Source organism: Chiloscyllium punctatum, chromosome 5 (genome assembly GCF_047496795.1).
Source record: "Chiloscyllium punctatum isolate Juve2018m chromosome 5, sChiPun1.3, whole genome shotgun sequence".
NCBI lineage: Eukaryota > Metazoa > Chordata > Chondrichthyes > Orectolobiformes > Hemiscylliidae > Chiloscyllium > Chiloscyllium punctatum.
Genome location: NC_092743.1, coordinates 35537077 through 35555880, shown reverse-complemented (window position 1 = coordinate 35555880; position 18804 = coordinate 35537077). Strand labels below are relative to the sequence as shown.

At 41.2% G+C, this 18804-nt stretch overlaps 1 long non-coding RNA gene across 1 annotated transcript; it reads left to right on the top strand.

Annotated features, from left to right (window-relative positions):
- Window positions 1-54: 54 nt before the first annotated feature.
- LOC140476977 (uncharacterized) lies at window positions 55-18474 on the top strand. The gene is made up of 2 exons (XR_011960637.1): window positions 55-512; window positions 18252-18474. It is a non-coding gene; the product is annotated as an uncharacterized lncRNA (long non-coding RNA).
- The last annotated feature ends 330 nt before the right edge of the window (window positions 18475-18804 follow it).

Sequence of the window (18804 nt, the reverse complement as noted above, 5' to 3'; positions counted from 1 at the left end):
CCTATTGGCCAAGGCAGCTGTCAATCGGAGGTGACGGATTGACGCATTCCCGTCATCCGCGGTGAGGGGCGTCTCCGCTGGTTGAGAGCCTAAGGCAGGGGTGAGGAGAAGGAGCTCGCGCGGGTGGGTATGAAAAGGGGCGGTGACATTCTGAAACAGCAGGGGGTTTGCCGTGGCCGCCCGATGTCGTAAGCACGTCGAGGTGTACGTGAATAATAGAAATGACGTTACCCACGCTCTCACCTCCCCCCACCAAAAATGGGCCCTATCACGTGGAAAGAGGGTTGAACATTCCAGCAAACTGGGGGGGAGAATCACACTTCACAGCTAATTGATATAGGAGCGACCCTACGAAAGCTAGTGCTTCCAAATAAACCTGTTGGACCATAACCTGGTGTTGTGTGGTTTGTAACTTTATCCACCCCAGTCCAACATTGGCTCCTCCACATCATGGATTCCAGCAAACAGCAATGTTGACGCTTGCCTGTTAGCATCTCTAGGTAGACGAACAGGTTGGTGCACCTCCCTTATTCTCATTACTTAATTCGGTTTTTGCGTTTCCTCCGCCCGCTTCACATATGCTGCTAGCCTTGTTGTGCGTTTCTATAATTTTCTGTTTAGTTGACAAGAGTTCTCAGTTTAAATTCCACATTTCCATTTCTGGCACTTATTCTAACAGTGGATTAATTGGATTTATGACCAAATCATTTTCTCTTGTACAGTCAAATAATCTTTAAATCTAAATTTTAAAGTTTCAGTTATTATATGTAATTTGTAAAATATCTAGCTGGACCAGCATTCCACATTGTTGCCCACAGGAGATGTGATCTTTCTGATGAAACAGTAAACTGAGTTCCAATTAAATGAATGAAAAGTAGATAAGACAGTGGTATTTCAAAAATAGCTTGCACTGTATTTTACCTTTTACACACCTGGTCATGAAGTAGGTTTTAAGGACAGTGCTCGAAGAGAAAGAAAGGATTGCTTCCCAAACTGACAATACGTCAATGGAAATTCTCATCAGTGTAATCCTGAGTGGTGTCTCATCTTCTCCCCACCCCACCTCAACCGCTCATCCAGAATTCAGTGTATGCGCTAAACCTTACTCTGGTAAAATTCCTTGAGGTGTTTGCTGTGATGAGCAGTGTCTACATAGACTTCTTTCAGGGCTTTTTGTAAAGTCCTACAGGAACAGTTTATTAGCAAAGATCAATGTTCCTTGAAGGTATCATTTCAGCATGGGTTAGTAATTAGTTGAGTGGTTGGAGACAAAAAGCAAACTGAAAGACATAGCGTGGCATTTTATATGGGATTATCCTATGAACCTGAATGTGTTGACGTTCTTATCAAAGTCTTGTGTTAATATACTCTAAATGCAAAATTACAGATGTCTCAGGTACAAATAAGGGTGGAATTTACAAAGAGACACTGACCACATGGGTAGGTGAAACTGTTACAGATGTGGTGAATAAATGGAAATGTATGATATCTGATGATCTTGATTAAAAAAACTAGGAATTGTAGAGAAGCAGTGTGATTTAAATAACTCATCAAAAACAAGTAGAAAAATCAAAATACTGTGGATGCTGGAAATTTGAAATAAAAACAGTTTTCACTATAAGTAAAATTGAATTCTGACCTTTCCCTCAAGTCAGCTATGGTACGAGGAGAAGAAAGACTTTGGCCCACTGCCTAAAGTGCAGCATTCAGTTCTTCGTATTGTACCTCAAGAAGGTGTACAATCTGCATTCCCAAGAGGAAGTTACATGTGGGCAAGTTACATAAACCTAGCCAGCACTTTCTTGACTAACATCCTGATGTTCAACCTCCACGATTTGAGCCTATCTAAAACTCTGCTGCCTGAATCTTAACTTGCACCAGGTCCAACTGGCCTGTACTCTGCTGATTTACATTGGTGCCCAACCAGCAAATTCAAATTTCTTAATCATACCCAAATCCTTGATCCCTTTGTGTCTTTGAAATTTTTCTGGCCACAATCTCGTCCTCAAATTCTGGCCTTATTTTGCATTCAGCACATCACTAAATTTTCCATTGGCAACTATTTAATCAGCTCCAGGTGCTAATCTCAGAATTCCCCTCCAAACCACTGCACTTTTCTCACCATCTCCTTTGTTAAAACACTGTACAATACCTATATCTCCTCAACATTCTAGTCTTTCCCCCTTGAATCTCCTTCTATGGTTCAATTACAAATGTTGTGCGATATCATGTACAAAATAATCATTAATTTCCTCAAATTAGTGATACTTTATCTCTACCACAAGCTATTCCTGAGTAGTGTCAGAGGCAGCATTAGTTTGCAAAGCCTTAGTATCATATTTGACCATGATATGAGCTTCTATTCATACATCCACTCCATCAAGACTGTCAATGTTTTATCATCGTAACACAACATGACTCTGCCTCAGCTGACCCACTGCTGACAACCTCCTTGATGTTATAATCCCAGCTAATGTTAATACTGGACACGTCAGATCCTAGAGAAAAATCTAGTTATAAACCATATGTTTGTTTTTTTACCATGGAAGCTATTCATTGAACAAGTTCATAAGAGGCTGACAGTGTACTTTTCACAACGGAAGATAAAAGCTTATTACTCAAATAAAGCAACTGCAGTACACATACAAGAACTGTTTGTTTCTGATATTTGTAATGAGTTTGTTTCAATGATTAATCCCTTTTATCCCCATTAAACTCAATCAAAGTTCAGTCCTATCTCCATGAAAAACTTCTTGTTCAGCTGGTATGGCTGTAATGATTTTTTTTTGGAAGAAGTCCCTCAATGCTATTTATTTCAATTAATGCCTCCTTGAGACCTTTAGACAAACTATTAATTTAGTTCACTGTTGCCACATGGGTTCCTTAAACTTATGTGTTCTGCTTATTGGATGTATTCTCTGATACCTCAACAGCCTTCTGCTTTTCGAATTTTCATCTGAGCAACTCAATTTCTCCCTTGTTCTGACTGCTTAGAGACTGCTACTAACAGCTCCTCTATTGTCATAGAAACTAGGATCGAGAGAAGGCCATTTAGCCTTTCTAATCTGCCATTCAGTATGATTTTGGTCGATCCTCTATCTCAATGCTATATTTCTGCTTTCTCCCCCAACGTCTTGATGTTTTTAAAATACTGGGAAAAAAGCTTTCTTGAATATATTAAATGAATTGATTGCCTGCAGTAGAGAATTCCAAGGTTCAATACTGTTTGAAAATGTGTTTCCTTATCTCAGTCCTAAATGGTTTTTCCTATAGCCTGAGACTGCATCCCTGGTTCTAGACTTTTCAAACAGGAAAATATCCTCCCATCATTCGTTTTTCCTGCCATGTTGGAAGTTCACATGTTTCAATCTGATGGTCTCTCATCCTTCTGACCTCTCGTGAATATGGACCCCTCTTCAAAGGATAGTTCAGGTATTCCTAATATTGACCTAGTGAGCCTTCGCTGCATATCCTGTGTGGCAAGTACATCCTTTCTGAGAATAAGGAGATCAAAACTGTGCACAATATTCCAGGTCTGGTCTCTCTAAGACCCTGTATAACTACTAAGACATCCCTCCTTCTGAACTCAAATGATTTGCAGTGAAGGCCAGTGTGCCATTTGCCTTTCTAATCATTTGCTGTACCTGTCGGTCTGTTTTGATTAACTAGAATCTTTCTGCAGCCTCCCTGCTTCCTCAACACTACCTGTCTTTTCCCCCTTTTGTATATACGAACTTCCCAATATATAAAGATTTAAATAATTCCCTCCCTTTATGCTTTTCCACACTGAAGTGTATTAAGTTCCCATTTAACAATGTCATACTACATCTGTCCACTCAGCCAACTTGTCCAAATAACCTTGAAGCTTCCTCTCAACGTACAATCCTGTCTGTTGGGGGGAGCAGGGGGAAAAGACAAGTAGTGTTGAGGAAGTGGGCACGCTGCACAAAGATTTGGACTGGCTTGGAGAGTGGGCAAAGATGAGGCAGGTGACTACATTGTGTGAAAGTGTGAGAATATGCATTTTGGTAGGAAGAATACAAGCAAAGCCCTTTCTAAATGGGAAAGGATTTGAAAGTTTGAAACACAAAGGCACTTGGGAGCTCTAGTTCAGGATTCTCTTAATGTTAATATGTAGGCTCATTTGGTGGTGACAAGGCTAATGGTATTCATGTCGAGAGGGCTATAATGCAACAGTAGTGATGTACTACTGAGGCTTTATTTCAGATGCCTGACCAGGACCTTGGTCCATGTATCTAAGGAAGGATGCTCCAGCTTTGGAGGGGACTTGGAGGAGGTTTAACAGGAATTATCCCAAGATGAAGAGGGCATATGTTTAAGGTGAGAGGGGAAAAGGGACATGTGAAAGGGACCTAAGGGGCAACCTCTTTATGTAGAGGGTGGTGCATGTATGGAATGAGCCTCCGGTGGAGGTCAGTACAATTACAACATTTAAAAGGCATCTCGAAGAGTACATGAAGAGAAAGGGCTTGGAGAGGTACGGCCCAAATACTGGCAAATGGGACTAGGTTAATTTAGGATATTGGTCAGCATGAACAAGTTGGACGGAAGGGTCTTTCAGTGCTGTATATGTATGAAGGGCTTATATGAGGAACAGTTGAGAATACTAGGTCTGCATACAGTGGCATTTAGAAGTATGAGAGGGCATCTAATTAATACTTACAGAATATTGAGAGGTCTGGATAGAGTGGACGTGTAGAAACACTAGTAAGAGAGTCTAGGATTGAAGGGATGACCATTTAGAACTGACATGAGGAATTTCTTCAGCAAAAGATGCTTAACCTGTGGAACTCATTGCTGCAGAAGGCTGTGGATGATAAGTTATTGAGTGTATTTAACAGAGATACAGCAAACATTTTATTCACCAACACCTATGGGATCAGGAGTGTACTGATTGATCAAATATTCCGGATAATCAAGAGGTACATATAACTGCAGAAACATTGGCCAAGTGAAGCTTAGAGTAAATCTTCAAAACAAATTTCAAAATTACCAACACCGCTCCTAAAAATCAATGTAAAAGCACATGCTAAGTAATAGAAATGCAGAGGTATGAACATCCCTGTTATACTTTAATTACAGCATAAATTCTCTGATGTTATGGTAGAACGTGGTATTTCTGGTGTACAATCTTTGCTGGTTTATCAAGAGTGCTGGTTTGTAAGGAGATCAATGGATATGGGGAGAAGGCAGGAAAATGGGGGTTGTGAAACGTATCAGCCAGGGTGGTACATGTATGGAATGAGCTGCCAGAGGATGTGGTGGAGGCTGGTACAATTGCAACATTTAAGAGGCATTTGGATGGGTATATGAATAGGAAGGGTTTGGAGGGATATGGGCCGGGTGCTAGTAGGTGGGACTAGATTGGGTTGGGATAACTGGTCGGCATGGACGGGTTGGACCGAAGGGTCTGTTTCCATGCTGTACATCTCTATGACTACGATTGAATGGTGGAGCACAATCAGTTGATAGAATGGCCTAATTCTGCTGCAATATTTTATGGTCTAAAAAATTCAATATTAAATTGTCTTAATTTTTGCACCTCACTAATACTTCATGTTATTGTTTTGGCCAAATGTTTCGCTCCCATCATAACAACTCATTGTTATGTCCATTTATTCTCCAATGCATCTGTGGAGTACTTCACGATTTTCCAATTTTGAAGGCATTGTGTAATCAAGTTGCAGTTAAGTGCTGCGTCATGGAATGAAAAACTATGTTTACAGTGCCATCTCGTGGTTATTAATAGCAAGGAGCAGTTCTATATTACATGATTATTAACTTGTAAAACACTTAGCAATGGACCTTTGCAAATTAGTGCCAAATGTGTCATGAACCAGAGAAGTAATATGTAGAAATTATTAGTTTGAAAATTATAACTCTAACTTGCCAGATAAAATTAAATAAATAAGGATATTGGACTGATTAGTTTAATCACAGAAGGAGGCCATTCTTTCATTCTATTTCTGTTTTTATTAATTTTCAAGTAATAATTCTTGAGGCCCAAAACAAAGGATGTCACAAAGATTTAATAGACCTCCAAAGGATAGAAGCTTAATCGGAAACAGTCTTATTTAAGTAAATCAAAGCTTATAATTAGGAGACAATGTAATGTATGTTTTGCCTATTTAACCACAATTGAGGTAGTACAAGAACAACTAGTGTGGTTAAAAAACACTGAGATGACCTGAGGACTAAGGCAGGGCAGATGATTGAGATGTTGGCGGGGGAGCACTCTTGGACAGTGATCATAATTCTATTAGTTTTAAAGTAAAGTTAAAAGTCACACAATACCAGGTTATAGTCCAACTGCTTTATTTGGAAGTACAAACTTTTGGAATACTGCTCCTTCGTCAGGTGGAGCAGGGTCATAGGTAACAGAATTTATAGCAAAAGGTCATAGTGTGATACAACTGATATGAGATATGAAGAAACTTAGATTGTTGTTAAGTCTTTCATCTTTTAGAATTGGTTGTATGTTTTGATTCATTAATATGTAAATCCCGAACTTGCTTTGAAGATTTGGAAGCACTAGCTTTTGGAGCGCTGCTCCTTCATCAGTTGGTTATGGAGTTTAAGGTTGCAAGACATAGAATTTATCGCAAAAGTTTACAGTGTGATGTAACTGAAATTATATATTGAAAAACATTGGGCTACCTTCTGGGGAAGGTGGGACATGAAGGGTGGGTTGCACCTGAACTGGAGGGGCACAAATGTCCTGGGCGGGAGATTTGCTCGTGTGATTCGGGAGGGTTTAAACTAGCTTGGCAGGAGGGCGGGAATCAGAGCCACATATCTGAGAGGGGGACATTTGCAGATGGGGCAGTGACAGATTGTGGGCGGCACGGTGGCACAGTGGTTAGCACTGCTGCCTCACAGCGTCAGAGACCCAGGTTCAATTCCCGACTCAGGTGACTGACTGTGTGGAGTTTGCACGTTCTCCCCGTGTTTGCGTGGGTTTCCTCCGGGTGCTCCAGTTTCCTCCCACCGTCCAAAGATGTGCAGGTCAGGTGAATTGGCCATGCTAAATTGCCCGTAGTATTAGGTAAAGGGGTAAATGTAGGGGAATGAGTGGGTCGGTGTGGACTTCTTGGGCCGAAGGGCCTGTTTCCACACTGTAAGTAATCTAATCTAATCTAATGTAGTGAATCTATTGGGAAGGTTTCTCGCACAGTGAATCAAAGGGATTTGTTAAAATGTGTCTGCTTTAACGCAAGGAGTGTCAGAAACAAGAGTGACGAACTTAGAGCATAGATCAGTACTTGGGGCTGTGATGTTGTGGCCATAACGGAGACATGGGTTTCACAGGGGCAGGAATGGTTGCTTGATGTTCCAGGGTTTAGAACAGGGAGGGTGGAAAAAGAGGAGGGGGTATAGCATTGATAATCAGAGAGTGCATCACAGCTACAGAAATAAAGGCTGTTGAAGAAGGTTTGTCTACTGAGTCAGTATGGGTGGAAGTTAGGAACAGCAAGGGAACAGCCACTGCATTGGGAATTTTCTACAGACCACCTAATAGCAGTAGAGAGATTGAAGAACTACTAGGTAGGCAGATTCTGGAAAATGCAGATGTAGCAGGGTTGTTGTAATGGGTGATTTCAACTCTCCCAATATCGACTGGGACGTCCTAAGTGCAGATGGATTGGATGGAGGTGTTTTTGTCCGGTGTGTTCAGGAGGATTTCCTTACTCGGTATGGCCGACCAGGGGAGAGGCCACTTTGGATTTGGTGCTCGGCAATGAGCCAGGACAGGGATCAAATCTCACGATGGGATAACACTTTGACAGTGATCACAACTGCCTCACATTTATCATAGCCTTGGAGAGGGAAAGGAGCAGTTACTGAGGCAAGACATTTAATTGGGGAAAAGAAAATTATGACACTATCAGACAGCAGTTGGGAAGTACAGACTGGGAGCAATTGTTCCACGGAAAGGGCACAGCAGATATGTAGAGACTATTTAAGGAGCAGTTGTTGCGAGTCATGCACGAATTTGTTCCTCTGAGACGGTTAAGAAGGGGTAAGATTAAGGAACCTTGGATGACAAGAACACAGGAGCTCCTCGTCAAAAGGAAGAAGGCAGCTTACATAAGGTGGAGGAAGCAAGGACCTAGCACAACTTTAGAGGATTACAGGCTTGCTAGAGGAGAGCCAGGAGGGAGCACGGAAAAGGCTTAGCAAGAAGGATTCGGGAGAACTCCAAGGCATTTTACTCATACGTGAGGAATAAGAGAATGACCAGGGAGAAGGTCGGGCTGATCAGGGATAGTGGAGAGAACTTGTGCGTGGAGTCTGAGCAGATCGGGGAAACCCTAAATGAGTTTTTTTGCTTCAGTTTTCACTAAGGAAAGGGACCTTGTTGTGAATGAAAACCTTTGAGGAGCTGAGATACAGGCTTGACCAGATCAAGATTGATTGATTAAGTTGATGTGCTGGAAATTTTGGAAAACATTAAGATTGATAAGTCGCCAGGGCCAGACTAGATTTATCCTCCACTGCTCCGGGAAGCAAGAAAGGAGGTTGCTGAGTCGCTGGCGAAGATCTATGCCTCCGCACTCTCCACAGGAGATGTATCTGAGGATTGGAAGGAGGCAAATGTGTTCCTCTTTTCAAGAAGGGCGGTAGGGAAATCCCTAGCAATTACAGACCAGGTCTTCCGTCTCTGGTCAGCAAAGTTTTGGAAAGAATTCTGAGGAATAGGATTTATGATTATTTGCAAAGCGTGGTGTGATTAAATGCAGTCAGCATGGCTTTGTGAGGGGCTGGTCATGCCTCTCAAACCTTATTGAGTTGTTTCAGCAGTGGATGTGGTGTATATGGACATCAGCAAGGCATTCGATAAGGTTCCCCATATTCATAAAGTCAGGAAGTATGGGATACAGGAAAATTTGGCTATCTGGATTCAGAATTGGTTGGCTGACAGAGGCAGAGTGGTTGTAGATGAAAAATCTACAACCACATCACTGCTTGGAGGTCAGTGATGAGTGGGGTCCTGCAGGGCTCTACTTTTGGGCCTCTGCTCTTTGTAGTTTATATAAATGGCTTGAATGAGAAGGTTGAGGGGTGGGTTAGTAAATTTGCAGATAACACAAAGGCTAGAGGTAACGTTGATAGTATCGAGGGCTATTCCAGACTGCAGCGCGACACAGACACGATGCAGAGCTGGGCTGAGAAATGGCAGATGGAGTTCAATCTGGATAAATGCAAAATGATGCATTTCGGAAGGTCAAGCTCAAATGCTGACTATAGGATAAAATTCTTGGCAGTCTGGAGGAACAGAAGGATCTGGGTATGCAAGTACATAGATCCCTCAAAGTTGTTATTCAAGTGGATAGGGTTGTTAAGAAAGCATATGGTGTTTTGGCTTTCATTAACAGGGGGATCGAGTTTGAGCTGTGAGGTTTTGCTACAGCTCTACAAGTCCCTGATGAGACCACACTTGTCCAGTTCTGGACGCCCTACTATAGGAAAGATACAGAGCTTTGGAGAGGGTGCAAAGAAGATTTACCAGGATGTTGCCTGGACTGGCTGGCTTGCCTTATGAAGAAAGGTTGAATAAGCTCGGACCTTTCTCTCTGGAGAGAAGGAAGTAGAGAGGAGACCTGATCAAGGTATACAAGATAGAGAGGAATAGATAGAGTCAATAGCCAGAGACTTTTCCCCAGGACAGGATTGACTGGTACAAGGGGTCATAGTTTTAAGATATTAGGAGAAAAGTATAGAGGAGATGTCAGAGGTAGGTTCTTTACACAGAGTTGTGAATGCATGGAATGCATTGCCAGCAGCAGTGGTGGAAGCAGAGTCATTGGGGACATTTAAGTGACTGCTGGACATGCACATGGATAGCAGTGAGTTGAGGGGTGCGTAGGTTAAGTTATTATATTTTACAATAGGATTAAACCTCAGCACAACATTGTGGGCCTAAGGGCCTGTTGTGTGCTGTACTTTTCTATGTTCTATCTAGTTTGTTTGTTAAGTCTCATCTTTTAGAATGAACATTTTGGTGTCAGTTCTTTCATATGTAAATCGCAGAAATTTTTTTTAAAGTTACATTCTCAAGTGAACTTTAACAATTGGTGTCATGTTGGTGAAAGTGTGAGGTGCCCTGTGTGTCACAGACAGTCTCTCAATGATCAGACTGATTCTAATCTAAATAACGGATTTACAGAATCTTACGTGGATCCATGCACTTTTTGAGCAAAATAAAATGTAATTTTGCAAGTACAAATTCACCCCAGGATCTTGGGTTCATATCACACTACAAGTGACCTCACTGCACTACACATGTGCTCTTATAGATACACTCATGCAGACCCTTTCATACACAAGCTCTCTCTCATATGCTCACACACACCCACTCACAGACTTATACATCGTTACACACACTCTCTCAGTCACAGACACACTCTCTCTGTCACAAGTTTGTGGGGTGAATTTGTACTTGCAGAATTATATTTTATTTGCTCAAAAACTGCATGAATCCATGTAAGATTCTGTAACTCCGTTTTTTAGATTAGAATCAGTCTGAACATTGTGTCACAGAGGGCACTTCACACCTTGAATGCATTGCACCAATTGTTAAAGTTCACTTATTAATACAACTTTTAAAAAGTTCTGCAATTTACGTACGAAAGAACTGAAACCAACATGGTAATTCTAAAAGACGAGAGACTTAACAAACAATCCACATCTTTTTCAATATATAATTTCAGTTGCATCACACTAAACTTTTGCTATTAATTCTGTGAATGCGATCTTATACTCCACAACCACCTGATAAAGGAGCAGCACTCCAAAAGCTAGTGCTTCCAGATAAACCTGTTGGACTATAACCTGGTGTGGTGTGATTTTTAGCTATGTCAGTTATAGACAGCAGGGATGAAGTGAACCCCTAGATGTGTATAAAGCAGTAGGAGCATACTTAAAATGGAAATCACAAGGGTAAAAGGGGAACATGCGAAAGCTTTGACAAATACAGATAAGGAAAATCCAAAGGGATTCTATAAATACATTAAGGACAAAGGGTAACTAGGGAGAAAACAGAACCCCTTAAAGATCAGCAAGGATGCTTATGTGTGGAACTGTAGGAGATCAGTGAGATATTGAAGAAGTATTTCGCATCAGTATTTACTGTAGAGAAGGATATGGAACTTGGGAGAATAAGTAGTGATATCCTGAAAAGTGTCCATATTACAGAAGAGGAAGTGCTGGACATCTTAAAACACAAAGATGGACAGATCCTCAGGATCATATCTGATGTATCCCAGAACTTCATGGGAAGCTCGGAAAGAGACTGCTGGGCCCATGGTTGAGACATTTGTTTATCAATAACCACAGATAAGGTGCAGGAAGACTGCAGGTTAGCTACTATGTTGCCATTATTTAAAAATGGTGCTAAGGAAAAGCCAGGGAACTATAGAGCGGTGAGCCTGACATCAGTGGTGGGCAAGCTGATAGAGGGAATCTTAAGGGATAGGATTTACATGTCATTGGAATGGCAAAGACTGATAGGGATAGTCAACATGTCTTTGTACGTGGGAAATTGTGTCATACTAACTTAAGTGAGTCTTTCGAAGAAGTAATGAGGGGACTGATGAATGCAACGCAGTGGATGTGATCTACATAGAGTTCAGTAAGGCGTTCGACAAGTTCCACATGGTAGCTTCGATAGTAAAGTAGATCACATGGAATACATGGAGAACTAGCCATTTGGATGCAGAACTGGTTCGAAGGTAGGAGACAGAGGATGGTGGAGGAGAGTTGCTTTTCAGGCTAGAGGCCTGTGACCAGTGGTGTGCCATAATTGATGCTGAGTTCACTGCTTTTTGTCATTTTTATATAAATAATTTGGATGTCAACACATGGAGGTATGATTAGTAAATCTGCAGATGACACTAAAATTGGTGGTGTGGTGGACAGTCAAGAAGGTTACTTCCGTGTATAACGGGACCTTGATCAGATGGGCAATGGGCTGCAAAGTGGCAGATGGAGTTTAATTTAAATAAATGTGAGGTGCTGCATTTTGGAAAGGAAATCAGGGTAGGACTCTGGTAAGATCCTGGGGCATGTGGCTGAACAAAGAAACCTTGGAGTGCAGGTTCATAGTTCCTTGAAAGTGGAGTTGCAAGTAGCTAAGATAGTTTTGGTACACTTGCTTTTTATTGGTCAGTGAATTGAGTATAGGAGTTCGGCCAGGGCATTGGTTAGGCCACTTTTCGAATACTGTGTGCAATTCATGTATCTCTGAGAAAGGAAGAATTTTATGAAACTTGAAAGGGTTCAGATAAGATTTACAAAGATGTTGTCAGGCTTGGAGTGTTTGAGTAATAGGAATAGGCTGGGGCTATTTTCTCTGGCGCATCGGAGGCTGAGGGGTGACCTGATAGAGGTTTATAAAATCATGAGGGGCATGGATAGGGTAAATAGCCAAGGTCTTTTCCCCAAGGTGGTGGAGTCCAAAACTAGAGAGCGTAAGTTTAAGGTGAGAGGGGAAAGATTTAAAAGGGACCCAACAGGTGACTTTTCATCACAGAGGGTGGTGCATGTATGGAATGGGCTGCCAGATGAAGTGGTGAATGCTGGTGAGATTACAATATTTAAAAGGCATCTGGATGGGGATTTGGACCAAATGTTGGCAAATGGGACTGGATTAATTTTGGATATCTGGTTGGCAGGGGCAAGTTGGACCGGAGGGTCTGTTTCCATGCTGGATAGCTGTATGACTGTTGAGTCTCTATAAATGCAAGTTTTTGTTCTATGTGGAATGAAAAATGGAGTAGGCTGAAGAGATCTAAAATTCTGAGGTCATAGAAAAGAATGAAAATAAGTAACTCTGCAGTGAACCTTGATTATTAACAGAGTAAACAAAAGGAGAAAAACACTTAGTGCTGTATTTGTAGCTGGGGAGGGACTAGCGAGAAATGTTACACAGAGCACTGACTACAGTTACATGAATAAAAAGCAACAAAATGATTTCGATTATAAAGAGAGAGGCTAAACCTGAAAGGAGAAATGCCTCTTAGAGGAAATAATGTTTCTTTGTAATCTTACTAATTTGGTATGAGAATTTGAGATGTCAAGGACAAGAGAATGAATATTTGCAATGTTGAGAGTTTGTGTATGGGTGGTAAAGATATTGGGGGAAACCAGCAGGGTATAAAAATCAATGTCAAAAGTGACGAGATGGAGATTAACATCGACAAGATTGTGGACTTGTTGAGAAGGGAAAGCGCTAAAAATGTTTTACTGGGTGGTAGAGATTGAGAATTTTTAGAAGCAATAAGAGGGTGGGAACAAGTGTCATGATCAAGGGAGGGGTAAGCACTACAAGAAGAGAGAGTTCGGGGAATACTTTCGTTAGAGCAAATGTGTTAATATCCGTGAGCCATGTTTCTCCCAGCCATGTCAGTTCATTCATCAGCAAAAAGTTTGTGAACATCAGGGGCCTTTGTAAGTGAACAGACATTCTGGACAGAGAGGGGCAATGATTTTTTGTATCTGAATGATGTAAACAGGATGGGAAGGAATTGGCTAGATTTGCCTCCAGCAGACTGTTGGTTGAGATGAGCAGGAGAGGAGGATTTTAGACAATCAGTGCTTCATTGGGTTCTTTTAAGAATAATACAAAGTAAAGTTAGGCCTTATCTAAAAATATTTGCTTGCTGTAATAGAACATGAGTGAAATGCTGAAAAGCTCCAAGTTAGGTAGTGATCAGGAAGAAGCGAAGTATTTGAGGATTCTGGGTAATCCAAGATGGAGGACAGGAAAGAATTTGTGGCTACAAGAGTTTCTCTTTTTTTTTGAAGTGCTTTAGGTGTTTTGAGGTGATTTCCTCGAATTCAAGGAGCAATAATTACTGCTTTATAAGCTATCACATTGCTTCGGAACTTTTGGGGGGGGGTGTGGTGGTAAAAAGATCAAAACAACGCCACTTTAAAAAGGAGGAAGAGAACAAAGGCAGAAACCACACAGTGAGAGAGAAAGAAATCTACACTGCTGTCTGACACAGTAGTGAATGTGCACAGGTACTGCCTTTGCTGTTTGAGTTTACGTATGTCTGGACATTGGAGTACATCTAAGAAAAATTAATCAACAGTGAAAATCACAGCTGACCTTGAAGGAACCTATGTGGGAGAGTTCACAGCACAGGAGCAGATAAGTACATGGTGTTTAAGTGTAACCTTGCTGACTTTTTTTTAATAGTGAGTAGAATAGGTTCTTTTTGGTTATATGTTGAGATTTGTCTCTTGATTAAAATTTAAAAATAGGTACTAAGTTAGCCTGGAGCAGTGTTTTTTTTAAGTGTTAGGACTGAGCTATTTTCTAGATAGTTAAGGTACAAAGATGGCCTTTAGTAGAGTGATGTGCTCTTCCTGTCGGATGTGGGAGATTAGGGAAAATTTCCATGTTACTGACGATTATGTCTGCAGTAAGTGTGTTTGGTTGCGAATCCTATCAGATCACATGGATTGGTTAGAGTGGCAGTTAGATGCAATGAGGAATTAACCGGAGTCAGAGGTGTGATGGATGGCAGTTATAGGAAGGGAGATCGTTTACTGTCAGGTAAGGTAGGGAAGGGAGGCAGCTAGTGCAGAAGTCTCCAATGGCGGTTCCCATCTCAAACAAGTATACTGTTTTGGAAAATTTAGGGGGTGATGGACTTCTGGAATGTCGCACAAACAGCCAAATTTCTGGTACCAAGACTGGCTGTAATGTAATGAGGGTATGTCAGGTTCAAGTCATTGATTGTGATGGGGACTCCCTAGTCAGAGGCACAGACATTGCTGCAGCCGACAGCAAGAAAGCAGAATTATGTTTTGCCTTCCTGGTGCCAGGTTCAGGAATATTTCTGAGTGTAGATAATTCTTAAAGGGGAGTGGGACCAGTAGAAGGTTGTTGTACATATTGGAATTAATGACAAAGGAAGAAAAAAGGATGAGATTCTCAAGGCTGTATATAGGAAGTTAGGCAGGAATTTAAAAAGGATATCCACAAAGGTGATAATATCTGGATTACACCCAGTGCTACGAGCTTGTGGACTGCCACAGTGTCAAGGGTTTAGATGGAATTTAAATGTGTACAAGAAAATTTTCTCACTTAGTATGTGGATGTACTAGAGAAAGGTCCAATTTTGCACCACTTTTGGGAAATAAGGCAGGGCAGGTGACTGAGTTGTCAGTAGTAGAGCATTTTGGGGCTAGCAACCATAATTCTATTAAAGTAGTGATGGAAAATGATAGGATCTAAAAGTTAAAGTTCTAAATGGAGGAAGGCCAGTTTTGACAGTAATAAGTAAGGACTTCCAAAAGTTGATTGGATGCAGACATCTGTAAGTTAAGGGATGGCTGGAAAATGGGAAGCCTTCAAGAATGAGATAAGGAGAATCCAGAGATAGTATGTTCCTATTATGGTGAAAGGCTAGGCTGGTAGGTATAGGGAATGCTGGATGACTGGAGAATTTGAGGTTTGGATCAACAAGAAGGAGGAAGAATATGTTAGGGATAGACAGCAGAGATCAAGTGAATCCTTGGAAGAGTATAACAGCAGTAGGAATATACTTAAGAGGAAAATCAGGAGGGCATAAAGGAGACATGAGAAAGCTTTGGAAAATAGGGTTAAGAAGAATCCAAAGGGATTTTATAAATACATTAAGAACAAAAGAGTAACTAGGGAGAGAATAGAACCTCTCAAAGATCACCAAGGCAGCCTATGTGTGAACTGCAGGAGATGGAGTGATTTTACATCAGTGTTTACTGTGGAGAAGGATATGGAAGATACAGAACGTGGGGAAATAGATGGTGATATCTTTAAAAATCTCCATATCACAGAGGAGGTGAGGCTGGATGTCTTAAAATGCATAAAGGTGGATGAATCCCCAGGGCCTGGGTGCACCCTAGAACTCTGTGGGCAACTAGGGAAATGATTGCTGGACTTCTCATTGAGATATTTAGATCATCAATAGCTACAAGTGAAGTGCTGGAAGACTGAAGGTTGGCTACTGAGGTGGCACTATTTAAGAAAAGTGGTGTGGAAAAGCCAGGGAACTATATACATCAGTGGTGGGCAAGTTGTTGGAGGGAATCCTGAGGTACAGGATTTACATGTATTTGGAAAGCATGGACTGATTAGGGATCATTAACATAACTTTGTGTGTGGTAAATCATGTCTCACTAATTTGATTGAGTTTTTTTGAAGAAGTAACAAAGAGGACTGATGAGCGTAGAGTGGTGGATGTGATCTATATGGACTTCAGTAAGGCATTCGACAAGGTTCCACATAGTAGACTGGTTAGTAAGGTTAGATCTCATGGAATACAGGGAATTAGCCAGTTGGATACAGAACTGACCCGAAGGTGGAAGAGAGAGGGTGGTGGTGGAGGGTTGCTTTTCAGACTGGAAGCCTGTGACCAGTGGTGTGCCACAAGGACTGGGTGCTGGATCCACTGTTTTTCATAATTTGTATAAGTGATTTGGATGTGACCATAGGAAATACAGTTAGTAAGTTTGTAGATGACACCAAAATTGGAGGCGCGTGGACAGCGAAGGTTACCTCCAAGTACAACAGGATCTTGACCAGATGGGCCGAAGGGCGAGGAATGACAGATGGGAGTTTAATTTAGATAAATACAAGGTGCTGCATATTGGAAAGGCAAATCAGGGTAGGACTTAGACACTTAATGCTAAGGTTCTGAGGAATGTGGCTGAACAAAGAGACCTTGGAATGCAGGTTCATAGTTCCTTGAAAACGGAGTCGCAGGTCGATGAAATGGTGAAAAAAGCATTTAGTATGGTCAGAGCATTGAGTACAGGAGTTCAGAGGTCATGTTGTGGCTGTACGAAACATTGGTTAGGCCATTTTTGGAATATTATTTGTGGTTCTGGTCTCCCTGCTATTGGAAGAATGTTGCGAAACTTGCAAGCGTTCAGAAAATATTAAAAGGATGTTGCCAGGGTTGGAGGATTTGAACTATAGGAAGAGGCTGAACAGGCTAGGCCTGTTTACTCTGGAGCGTCGCGGGTTGAGGGATGGCCTTATAAAGGTTTATAAAATCACAAGGGGCATGGATAGGGTAAATATACAAGGTCTTTTTCCTGGCGTGATTGAGGTCCAGAGCTAGAGGGCATAAGTTCAGGGTGAGAGGGGAAAGTTTTAAAATGGACCTAAGGGGCAATGTTTTCACACAGAGTGGGTGCGAGTATGGAATGAGCTGGCAGAGGAAGTGGTGGAGACTGGTACAATTCCAACATTTAAAAGACATCTGAATGGGTTTATGAATAGGAAGGCTTTAGTGGGATATGGGCCAAGTGCTGGCAAATGGGACCCTATTGATTTTGGATATCTGGTCGGGATGGATGAGTTGCACCAAATGGTCTCTTTCTGTGCTGTACATCTCTATGACAAATGAAAAATGACTTGACTGAGTGAAAGGAAAGGAATGAGATTGGAAAAATGTATCCTTGAGAAGGGATACTGGGAGAACTCCTGTGCTCTTTGAAATGGAAGCAGCCTTCAGCGTTAAAACAAAGAAAAAGTCACTCCTGAAGCAGGCTTCCTGCCTAAAAAGAAGTCCTGACTGTTTTAACTCTCTCAAACACTGGGAAATTAGCCTGAGTTTCAAGTATTGTTTAAGGTTGTGTTTCAACATTACCCAATATGAGCTTCCTTGTGACTAGTATTTTTAGCAATACATATTCGACTCTTTTGGATAAAATAAAGTAGTTGTAAAAACTCGAGTCACAAAGCAGTCATTCAGATTACAGTTCCACATTGGGATACATTACTTAGACAATGAAAATATTGTTCATTTGTAAGAAATGTTATGTAGATGCAGAGTACCGAGAGAAGAACCTGTCATGTTGCACTCCATAAAGGCTGTCTGTCGGACTGCAAATCCTGGCTAAATGCATCTGTACTGAATTCAAATGTGGTTTCAAAATTAGAAGATTATTAAAAGTTCGACCTCAGTTTGGCAACTGCAAAGGAAATGCTATCATAAAGACCACTACCTCAGCCTCATCAGAGCTTTCAACCTTGTAAGTTGCTGGAGAATACTGGCTGATCCTCAGAGGTGATCAATGCTATCTCTTTCCATGATAACATGACAGTTAAGACAAGTATTGCTGGAGTAATAACAATGTTTTGAGATCTACAGTTGGATTGAACAGGGTTGTGCGGTGGTAGCGTCATTCTTTGGTTTATTCTACATTTTGTTCCTTTCATATGCTTCCAGGTAATCCTGTCGAGGATATCAGTTTAAATACCAGAACTGGTGGAAAGCTGTTCTGTCTTGCTTGTGTGAAATACAAGACTAAAGTGTGCCAAGTCCCTTCTGCGTTGACCATTCTACATCAACATTCCATACCAAGGAATACCTTCAGTGGCAAAGGGACAGATTGTCTCCTGTCTGTAAAGAGTTTGGTTTGACCAATAAATCAGGAAGATGAACATAACAATTCAAAGTGTGGTCATTGATGATGAAACACTGGAGACTTGATAGTTTCTCAAATCTAGGTTCTGCATTTGCCAGTTTTCTGCCACCTGATGTGGAAATCAAAGTTGTAAAATAAAAACTGATAGTGTAATGTTGAAACTGAATAAGAGTGTGTAGTACAGTCTGACTGAGAAAACAAAATTGGGAGTCTACTAAGTCTACATCTTTAGCACTTTCATCTACAATGGTCACACCAGGATAATACTGGGTAGGCAGGAGAAAAGGTTGAGCAGTTTCCACATTTGCTGTCTCAGATGTACTCTTAGCATCACTTGCCAGAAAAAGATCAGCA